Genomic DNA, 11,883 nt, shown 5'->3' on the forward strand with positions numbered 1-11,883 from the left:
TCTTCAGAGTAAACAGAAAAGTGAACTTAGAGAATGTCCTCTCGGTAATTGTCCATCTTCCTTTGAACAAAGGTGGTTTCTTGAGCCTGAGCAAGAAACTGCAGTTCTGGAGCACCCAACACAAGAAGGACATGGAACTGTTGGAATGAGTTCAGAGGAGGCCATGAAGATGCTCAGAGGGCTGCAGCAGCTCTGCTCTGAGGACAGGCTGAGAGAGTTGGGGCTGTGCAGCCTGGAGAAGGGAAGGCTTGGAGGAGACCTTGGGGTGGCCTTCCAGTATCTGAAGTGGGCTACAGGAGGGCTGGGGAGGGACTATTTATGAGGTCTTGTAATGACAGGACGAGGAGGAATGGGTTTAAACTGGCAGAGGGGAGATTTAAGCAGGATGTTAGGAAGTTGTTTGCAGTGAGGGTGGTGAGACACTGACACAGGTTGCCCAGGGAGGTTGTGGCTGCTCCCTCCCTGGAGGTGTTCAATGCCAGGTTGGTATAAGGCCTTGAGCAACCTGTTCTAGTAGGAGGTGTCTTTGCCTATGGTAGGGGATTGGAACTGGATGATCTTTGAAATCACATATACAGGATGTTAGGGGTTGGAAGGGACCCAAGGAGATCATTGAGTTCAACCCCCTTGCCAGAGCAGGACAATGCTATCTAACACAGATCACAGAGGAACACATCCAGACAGGCCTTGAAAGTCTCCATAGAAGGAGACCTCACAGTTTCTCTGGAGAGTCTGTTCCCTAGGTCCCTTCCAACCTAAACTATTCTATGATTCTGTGATCAAAGCTACCTCTGTTACATGCCAGACTGTCACTGATGCCTCTTAACTGGGTTTATTAGTCAGGTGCTGTAACAAGGTGAGGTGGTTGGATTGCTTTTGGTCTTACAATAGACTTGGTTGTTGTCACGTTGATGGCTCTGTTGGCTGTTTTGCCAAACACTGAAGACATCTCTTATATAGATCTTGCTTGCTGGAGTGTTGTGCTTTTCCATTTCTGCTCCCACCTGGTCTAGTTGATTGGACAGGACTGAACAATAGGTTGGATTGGATGATCTTGGAGTTCTCTTCCAACCTGGTTGATTGTATGATTCTGTAACTTCTCTCCTTTTAGCTCTGTTGAATTTTAAGGCCTATACAATCAGGAAATAAATTGTTTACCCTGTTTCTGTACAGGGAGGGTGGTGGAGCACTGGAACAGGCTGCCCAGAGAGGTTGTGGAGTCTCCTTCCCTGGAGAGTTTCAAAACCTGCCTGGATGCATCCCTGTGTGGACTACCCTGGGAGATCTGCTTTTGACAGGGGGGTTGAACTGAATGATCTTTGGCAGTCCCTTCCAACCTCTAGGATTCTGTGATCATGTCCTGGGATGAAATGCAGCCAGTTTGAAGCTTGACAAGAGCATACTAATACAATTACTGCTATTTCTTAATACCACATTCCTGAGCTCCTAAACCAAAGAGTGGCTGCAGGGACAGTTTGACAGATAAAAACATATATATAGTTGTTAGAGTTTTAATAGTTTTTTTGCCTGCAACCATAATCTGTATTTTTTTTTTCCTAGTTTAATTCTGTTGGACAAGTTTCAAAGATAAATATGGTGTGTAATAAGCCTTTGCAACCTCTAATTTGTGAAGGAGTGTCTGTCCAGTTAATACTTGCTCATCGAAGCAAAGGGTTTTGAAATAGCTGAAGTACGAACTGTAATTACTGATGTCTGTTTCCTATTCACCTTATGGCTTCTGGCGTTTGATCAAAAAATGGAATGCATTGCTTAATCTCAGAGCATTCCCCACTTTCAGAGAGATTGACTTCATGAGACTTGGAGAGCACTAAATGACCACAGCAAAGCCAGTCGGGTTTTTATTTGGCGTTGATCGCGTGTAGTTAATCCACCACCAGGTATTTCTCCCGTTTAGTGCTGGCTGTTGGGAGTTCAGCTCTGCAGTGTGTTTATAATGTTAACCTCCAGTGCAAGCTTGAAGTGTTTGTAAAAGCATTAGAGATATTAATAATAGGGTGGGGGTTTTACTTCCTGCACGGGGTGGTTAAAGAGAACGATAGGAAGGTTGAGCAATTTACCTGAGTGCGAACTGCAGGCTGGCAGCAAAGTGGCTAATGGCAGCTACTGTGTGTGCTTTGTCACAGCTGGAGAGCAGCCCTGAGGAAAAGGACCTGGGGGTCTGGGGTGATGAAAAGCTCAACATGAGCCTGCAGTGTGAGTGCAGCCCAGACAGCAACCACGTGCTGGGCTGCAGCAAGAGCAGTGTGGGCAGCAGGGCAAGGGAGGGGATTCTGCCCCTTTACTCTGCTCTCCTCAGACCCCACCTGGAGTCCTGTGTGCAGTTCTGGAGCCCCCAACACAAGAAGGACATGGAACTGTTGGAGCCAGTCCAGAGGTGGCTGCCGAGATGCTCAGAGGGCTGCAGCAGCTCTGCTATGATGACAGGCTATGAGAGCTGGTGCTCTGCAGCCTGGAGAAGAGAAGGCTTTGGGAAGACCTTGGAGTGGCCTTCCAGTATCTGAAGGGGCCTACAGGAAAGATGGGGATGAACTATTGACAAGGTCTTGTAATGACAGGATGAGGAGTAATGGGTTTAAACTGGAAGAGGGGAGATTCAAACTAAATGTTAGGAAGGAGTTCTTTCCGGTGAGAGTGGTGATAGTGATACACTGGCACAGGTTGCTCTGGTAGGTTGTGGTGCTCCCTTCCCAGAGGTGTTCAAGGCCAGGTTGGATGAGGCCTTGAGCAACCTGTTTTAGTGGGAGATGTCCTTGCTTTTGGAAGACATTTTAAATTGGGTTCCTCCTTATGATCTGTCTTCCTGAGAGGGCAAAAAGTGGAGGTGATGAATACAGATGCTCTCAGCATCACAAGTGTGTGTAAAAGTCCTAGTTTCATTTGAGAAAGTTGTCATCTTTCTTGTTGAAAAATGCCTGCAATGCTTTGATCTGCCTCCAGCTGTGTTTATTATACCATCAAATCCTGTCTTCCTGGCCTCACCTAGAATATTGCATCCAGCTCTGGGCTCCGCAGTTCCAGAGTGACAGTGATGTACTTGATAGAGCCCAACAGAGAGCTACAAAGATGATGAAGGAACTGGAGCACTGCCTGATAAGGAAGGCTGAAAGACCTGAGGTTGTGTGTTCTGAGAGGGCTTCTAATCAATGTCTATAAATATCTGAGGGCTGGGGTTCAGGAAGGGAGGGACAGAGACTGCCTCTGCTCACCTGTGCTCTAGGACAGTGGATGTATACTATAGCACAGGAAGTTCCACCTCAACATGAGGAAGAACTTCTCTATGTAAGGGTCACAGAACGCTGGGGCAGGCTCCCCAGAGAGGTTGTGGAGTCTCCTTTTGTGAAGACTTTCCAGCTCTGTCTGAATATGTTCCTGTGCGACCTGTGCTAGATTCTCCTGTGGCAGAGGGGTTGGACTGGAAGATCTCCTGAGGTCCCTTCCAACCCCTACCATCCTGTGATCCTGGTCTCCTTGGGACTATGTGTAACAGAGTTGAGTAGTTTTCTGTTTATTTGCTTAGAATCAGCTCTGGGATATTATTATTATTATTATTATTATTATTATTATTATTATTATTATTATAGAATCAACCAGGTTGGAAGAGACCTCCAAGATTATCCAGTCCAACCTATCCCCCAGCCATATATAATGTACACTAACAGATACTGAGAACTGCAGACAGCCAACAAACATATAAACAACAAACAAGCAGCCAAGAAAATGAGCTTTGCAGCTTTTGAATTTGATGGTTCTTATGCTCATTCTTTGGTTGATTATGTTCATAAATACAAGAGGCATCTCTGCTGAGGAAGGAGAAACCTGTTTGCTATGAAAGAAAGCACCATGCCAAGGTGTTGGTTGAGTTCCAAATCAGAGAAACACATCAGTTATTGAATCATCATCCTGATATAAATAGTACATTCATTCTTACAAAGGCATGTAGTGATAGGATGAGAACTAAAGGTTTCAAAGGAGAAGCAGCTAGATTTAGATTAGACATTAGAAAGAAATCCTTTGCCACGAGGGTGGTGAGGCACTGGAACGCATAGCCTAGAGAAGCTGTGGAGGCTCCAACTCTGAAAGTGCTCAAAGCCAGGTCAGATGAGGCCTTGATCAAGCTGGTCTAGTAGCAAGTGTCCCTGCACCTGCAGGGGCTTCACAGAATCACACAGAAACATTCAGTTTGAAGAAACCCCTCGAGCCCAACTGCTAGCCCTACTCTACAAAGTTCATCTCTAAACCGTAGAATCAACCAGGTTGGAAGAAACCTCCAAACTCATCCAGTCCAACCCAGCACCCAGCCCTAGCCAGTCATCTAGACCATGGCACTAAGTGCCTCATCCAGGCTTTTCTTCAACACCTCTAGGGACAGTGACTCCACCACCTCCCTGGGCAGCCCATTCCAATGGCAAATCACTCTCTCTGTGAAGAGAGAGTAATTTACCATATCCACAGGGACCACATATAAACAACCTTTAAACAGATAACTAAATGATCTTTAAAGTTTCCTCCCAACCAGCCCATTCTATGATAAGTCTATTGGAATTTCCTGGGTACATTGGCTGCTTAGCTCATGCAGATGAAGTGACTTCAGGTCAGCCTAAAGTGACCACAGGTTGAAATGAATGTTTGTATTTCTGTGTTCTATGTCACTGAACTGGCAACTTTTTCCCTGACTGAATACAGTTTATGTGATGTAAGAGAAAAGATAGATGCAAACCCAAGGGTTCCTACCCAGTTGAGAGTCAACTGCTTTCTGATAGACAATGGAGAGTTCAACCTGTCTGAAATTGGCAATAGAGCAAGTCTAGGTCTTGTGTAAAGTGTAATGCTGCCTGTGGAATCATATGATCAACCAGGTTGGAAGAGACCTCCAAGATCATCCAGTCCAACCTAGCACCCAGCCCTGTCCAATCAAATAGACCATGACACTAAGTGCCTCATCAAGTCTTTTACTGAACACCTCTAGGGACAGTGACTCCACCACCTCTCTGGGCAGCCCATTCCAATGCCAAGCACTCTCTCTATGAAGAACTTCCTCCTATCTTCTTGGCTAGATATTTGTAAGTCTTCCTCTGTAGAGAACTGGTTGCTGACAGTGTGAGCAATAATTAATACTGAAGTGCTAGTGGGCCTGTACCTCTAGACACCATTAATCCCAAACTAATAGCCCCCTGAATTTACCAGAACTGCTGAGTGAAACAAGAAAAATCATCTGCACATTCTCTGACAGAGGTGATTCTGTGCATCTCTGAAAAACCATCACATTCTTCCACAAACTGAATAGGTTCCCAATATAAAGGTTCTCTTCAGCCTGGATAAGAGAAGGCTTGGAGAAGATCTTGGGGTGGCCTTCCAGTATCTGAAGGGGGTCTACAGGAGGGCTGGGGAGGGACTATTTATGAGGTCTAAGCTGGCAGAGGGGAGATTTAAACTGGATGTTTGGAAGAAGTTCTTTGCAGTGAGGGTGGTGAAACACTGACACAGGTTGCCCAGGGAGGTTGTGAACAAAGATCCATTCCATGATCTGTGATTCTGTGATCCACAACCTCCCTGGAGGTGTTCAAGACCAAGTTGGATGAGCCTTGAGCAACCTGTTCTAGTGGGAGGTGTCTAGATGGGAGAGTGGAACTAGATGATCTTTGAGGTCCCTTTCAACCTAAACCATTCTATGATCAAAGCTACCACTGTTACATGCCAGACTGCCACTGATGCCTCCAAAATGGGTTTATTAGTCAGGTGCTGTAACAAGGTGAGGTGGTTGGATTGCTTTTGGTCTTACAATAGACTTGGATGTTGTCAAGTTGATGGCTCTGTTGGCTATGATTCTATAACCAGGGGCATTGAGTTTTGGTTTATGTTTCTGTCTTGTAATAATGATTCTTCTTCAGTAGAATTCACAAAAAATGCCTTTTCCACAATTCAGTTCTGGCATCAGCTCCCCAGTCTACACTAGTAGCAGAGATTTCTAAGCAAGCCCTAAATAAAACTAGGTGCAATATGCTAGAATAAACTGTAAACACCCAAAGAACATGGGAAGGTTGACACATTGCATGATTCAGCTTCTAATTAGCATCAGACAATGTAGAATGGAGCTTTTCCTTTTTTTCCCAGAGTTAATGAAGTGAACGTTGAGAGCAGCCTGCTAGCAAGTGCTGTCCTCTGTTATCTGCTGAAGGAGTACACAAGCTGCAAAGGGGGGAGTCAGCCAAATGGGCATTTCCAATTTGAATACTTTGCTCTTTCCTAGCAGTATGTTTATGGAATGCCCTCCACTGTCACACAGCACTGCCAAAGGCCTCTCCTGCAGAAATGCAGGCATCACAGAATGCTCTTTGTTACAAATTCTTTCCTTTGCTTCTCTGGCTCTGTGGGTTTTGGGGTTTTTTTGTGTGTGTCTATTCTAACACCATTTTAAAATAAACATTGCTTTAGGTCAGTTTGAGTTTTACAGAAGAGCTCAGAGGAGGGATTTGGGTACATTTTGTCAAGCAACAGCAACTTCTGTCAAGCTCCACAGGGCTGCTGGCTCATGTTATACTTTTAGCAGGTCTGTGTCACATCTTGCACCTGACAGTGGACCACCTGCCATTGGGGTCAGGACTTCTTGTTGCCCACCTGTGGTGTGTTTGAACAGTTGCTCTTTCCAGTCTCTTCTTCCAAAAGCAAGAAGTGTTACTATTTTAGTGTTGTTATTGTTGGGCGACTCCACCAATACTGGTATGGGCCAACCTGGGAGAATGGCAGAGTGGAAAGAGCAAAAGAAAGGATGAGGTTCCTGTAGAAAAGGAAAGATGGAGGGAGTAAACCTTTTATATTGCCATCTCGGGCCATAATTCAGCTTTAGTCTGACAGCACTTCCACTAGAATCAGCATTCACTGATAGCTGATGATAATGTGGGATGCTGTTAAGTATGAATTTGAAGTACAGAATTGTTTGATGTAATTAATTTGTCCTTTTTTTCTGCTTCACTGAAGAAGCCCATTGCCAGGCTGTTTCATCATGAAAGTGGCACAGTTTAGCCACAGACTAATCTCTGGGGATCATCTGCTGCTGCCCTCAATCAAGGAGAGCCTTACTCCAAAACTGGTTGCACTGGAACAAACAAGGATGACAAAATGTGTATAAAACCAAAGCAGACAAGAAATGTGGACCTGCATTTGCTAAGGGGAATGGAATTTAGCTCCTGTTTCAATGCTGAGTGGAGAAGACTGTAAATCACCAAATCATAGAATGGTTTAAATTGAAAGGGACCTCAAATATCATCCAATTCCAACCCCCCACCATAGGCAGGGACACCTCCCACTAGAATAGGTTGCCCAAGGCCTCATCTGACCTGGCCTTGAACACCTCCTGGGAGGGAGCAGCCATGATGTCCCTTGGGCAACCTGTGCCAACGTCTCACCACCCTCACTGGGAAGAACTTCAGTTTAACTCTTCCCTCTGCTGGTTTAAACCCATTATGCCTTATCCTGTCATGAGGTGAGAATGTGAGAGTACACCAAACAGGCCATGTGTGATACCTTTTCAGTGCCAGTTGGGAGTGCACACACCTTTATCAGGAACAGGTTCTTTACTCTGAGGCTAGTGACTTCAAACTAGAGAAAAGGAGATTTAGATTGGATGTCAAGAACAGATTCTTTACCATGAGGATACTGGAACACTGGAATAGGTTGCCCAGGAAGGTAGTTGGGGCCCCATGCCTGGAGGTATTCAAAGTGAGACTCGACAGGGCTCTGGGCAGCCTGGTCTAGTTGAAGATGTCCTTGCTTGCTGCAGAGGGGGTTGGACTAGATGGCCTTAGGAGGTCCCTTCCAACCCAGCCCATTCTGTGATTCTATGCTCAGCCGAATTCCATAGTTGAGAAGGAAGTTCATGGGTTATACAAACTGATTAGGTCATCAGTTAGTATAATCTAGTGAGAATGTTTCTGTAATCCTGGCTGTCATCTGCAAATGCCTCCCTGTGGTCATGGGGTGTGGAAAATGAAGCTATCACATAACCTCTGCTTGTCATGTCTGAGCTCCCTCTGGTGCAGGCAGGACATGCACTGCTTGCCCCTGTGTCATTCCTGACAGGCTGAGCGTGCATGCAGCTCAGAGTCAGCACTGCTGCCTCACAAGTGTCCCAAGTATAGGGATAAATAAACTTTCTTTGGTCTCAATAAGCACATGGACAGGTTAGGAAAGTTGGCCAAGGGTGCGGAGAATGTGACTCATGGGATGCAGAGACTCGATCTCGCATTAGTCATAACGAAGCACAGGCAACCTGACATTTGACTTTTATACAGTGAGAACCTGGCAGCAGCCCTCATGATTCAGAAGTAATATGTTCTAAGCACCTCTTTTCCACTGCTCATAGCCTTCAGGTCTGGCGTCTTTTGCCTTCATCCCAGACTGAATGTTTTCAGTTGACCTAATTACAGTAATAAGTAAACGTTAACTAGAAATTTATGTGCCATAACCACATCTAGGATGCAAATTTTGGTTGAAATACATTTTTTGGGGAATAATTGCTATAAATTCACTGTTCTTCTCATGTTATTTATTAAGAAATCAATCTATATTGATGCCATTTCCAGAGCTTTACAATCCTTGTTGCACTAATTTAGGAAGAAGTTCTTCCCAATGAGGGTGGTGAGACACTGGCACAGATTGCCCAGGGAGGTTGTGGCTGCTCCCTCCCTGGAGGTGTTCAAGGCCATGTTTGATGAGGCCTTGAGTGACCTGTTCTAGTGGGAGGTGTCCCTGCCTATGGCAGGGGGTTGGAACTGGATGATCTTTGAGGTCCCTTCCAACCTAAACCATTCTATTCTTCCAAGATTCTAATTTAGGAAGACGTTCTTCCCAGTGAGGGTGGTGAGACACTGGCACAGGTTGCCCAGGGAGGCTGTGGCTGTTCCCTCCCTGGAGGTGTTCAAGGCCAGGTTGGATGAGGCTATAAGCAACCTGTTCTAGTGGGAGGTAATCCCTGCCTATGGCAGGGGGTTAGAACTGGATGAGCTTTGAGGTCCCTTCCAACCTAGACCATTCTATGATTCTATGGATTTGCTAGTGTGATGTGCCACAGACAAAGGATTTGCTGTACTGGGACTAAACAGAAGCTTTGTCTGAGATGTTTTATACAGTTCAGTATTTAAATATGGCATAATGGCAGCACAAAGGTTAATGCACCTCAACTGATGCTTACTGCACTGCTCAGCAATGTAATTCATGGTATAACCATGAGATTTCACTTCTGGAAAGGCTAACTGGGAGTGCTTAGGTCACACAGACTCCATTAGAAATAGAATGTCCATCTAGTAATAGGAAAAATGTGTGAATTCATCCTGAGGATAAATGAGCACAGACCTACTGAAGCAAGTGGTCTTTCTATAGGAGTGGAGTTGCACATGTTTTCTCCAGGGAGTGCTTCAGTTCGCTTTGCCTTTGTAGTCAGCACTGAAATTCTTCAAGATAGGCAAAACTTGCAGAGCATTTGCATGTACTAAGTGCCTGGCATAGATCAGAGTCTTTACTTTTCACTTTTGCTAGCAGTACAATCGTTTAAAATTAAAGAGAAAATAAACCAAGTAATTAATCCTGTATGAATGTTCAAACATTCTCTTACTAAGAGTTATTTTCTCCCTCTAGACCTCAGACTTCCTCTGTGCGTGATCCAAGGCAGCCAGTGAAAGTCCTTTCCAGGAAAATACAATTTTCAAGTAGCCTGATTGTGCTATGATACTTGCTCTACCTGAATCTTTTCAGATAACAGGCATCATGCTGTCTTTGGTTTATTTATCTCCGATCGGAGAGCAAGGGAACACAGAAGTGGCAGTCACGGAACACGTTAGGGCTGCATACACAGTTTGTGATAGGAAGATCAAGCAGAACTTGTGAGAGGGAGAATTTTCTTCATCTAGAAATTCAGCTGTGCTCAGAGTAAGATCCACACTCACAAAGGGAAAAAGAACAATCTGGAAAACACTCGCTCCCCCACCCCCCTGAAAGGACAGACTGATCTTGTATGGATTGGCACTCCGGGTATTTTTCCATGGTCTTTTGCAGGCCAGGCTAAGATCATCCTGTCCTCAATCCAATCTGGCTAGCAACCAGGCAGCTCCAATCCCCAATTTTTGCAGCACTCTGTCCACTCTTAAACCTTTTGAGAGTCCCTAAGCCTGGCTTGCAAAATTCTGGATAGACATTCCTCAGTGGTGTGCAGTTCGGTATCTAGCACTGGCAGCACTTCACTGCGAGACCCTGGAAAAGTGCTCGGAGCCAAATTTGCAACCAGGCAGAGCCATCCCAGAGCCCTCTGTCAAAATGTTGCTGATCTTTTTAAAAGACACTGCTCAGTTGCAGCCTCTGTTTTTGCCAGAGGGTGTCTGTAAAGCCACTCAAACTTTGACACTGCCTCACAGGGAGGCTGTGAATGAACTTGTGCATTAACCCCTAAGTACAGGCACTCTCTCGTTGATCCAGTGGAAATTTAATTACTTATACAACCCCCCCCCCCCATGACATTTTTAGGGAGGATCAGTCCACCCTGGGATACCCAGTGACTAAGTGGCTGGGATAATTCCTCAGCTGTGGGGTGGCTGTTCTCTGCTCTCCAGGCCAAGTTTGACAGAAGTAAAGCACTGAACTACTCTCATAACCACTGTGTGTGCTTTGGAGAGGTTGGTGCTGGTCTCTTCTCACAGGTGAATAGAACAAGAGGGAATGGCCTCAAGCTGCCACTGGGGAAGTTTAGACAGGATATTAGGATTTTTTTTTTCCCCATCAAGAGTGGCCAGGCATTAGAATGGGCTGCCCAGGGAGGTGGTTGAGTCACCCACCCTGGATGCGTTTAAAGGTCATTTGGCTGTGGAGCTTGGGGACACAGTTTAGGGTGAACCTTGTAGAGTAGGGGTATGGGTTGGACTTGGTGATCCTGAGGGGCTTTTCCAAGTGGAATGTTTCTCTGATTCTGTGTAAATCTAGTCCCTGATGAGAGGCTGGTTGCTTTCTGTCATCTTATTGCTGTTGTAATGCATAAAATTAATATACTACATGTAGGAAGAATCCCAACAACCTCCTGTCTGGTCTGAGAGAAGTGCCTGGGTTTAGGCATATTTGGGTATTCTCAAGCTGTCCCTGTACAGAGCAACCTCACCCTTCCAGGCTTGAACTCAGCATTGCAACAGCTAAATTCCTCAGGGTGTAGAGCATGATGTTCTCTTGTTTTCTATCAGGAAAAAATAGTTTTGTTCTCTAACCCCTTGCTTGTGCTAAATTCTGTGCTGTGTTTGCTGCCTATGTTCAGATTAGGTAATAAACATAAATCTGGTCTTGGCAGTGCCCTGTGCTATAGAGGGGAATAACTTTGTCATTGCTGAAGGGGAAAGAAAGGGAACAAACTTTCATGTGAGCATGCAGGTGGTGAGTGGTCCCATAAAGGACTCTGGAGGAGCCTGCATGCACTGCAGGGTGTTTTTGGGAACACTGCAACTAACCATGACATAAGCTCTCAACTCTTCCTGACTGAAAATACTCCTGTTGTTAGAAACACAATGGCTTTCTCTGGCTATAGTTACTTCAACCTCGTCCTACTCTTGGAGGGTTTTCTTCAGAGTGGCTCTCTAAATCTGGTGCTTTAAGTCCAGGCCATACAGCCTGGTTCCTTGGGCCAGCCAGTTGTGTTCTATTGTTGCTTGCTGCTGCTTTGTTTTCCCAGGAGAGTGGGTGTGCTTGATCTTCTTTCCTCCAGGGTTCTCAAAAGGTGGATCAGCCTCACTTGTGTTTTGCATTCTGAGAGCACTATAAGGGGTTATAAGGCCAAAAGGGATAACAAAAAACAGTGAATTCTGCCATGATTTACATAAAAATCTGTGTAAGAAG

The sequence above is a fragment of the Pogoniulus pusillus genome, chromosome 6, assembly GCF_015220805.1.
Source record: "Pogoniulus pusillus isolate bPogPus1 chromosome 6, bPogPus1.pri, whole genome shotgun sequence".
Lineage (NCBI taxonomy): Eukaryota > Metazoa > Chordata > Aves > Piciformes > Lybiidae > Pogoniulus > Pogoniulus pusillus.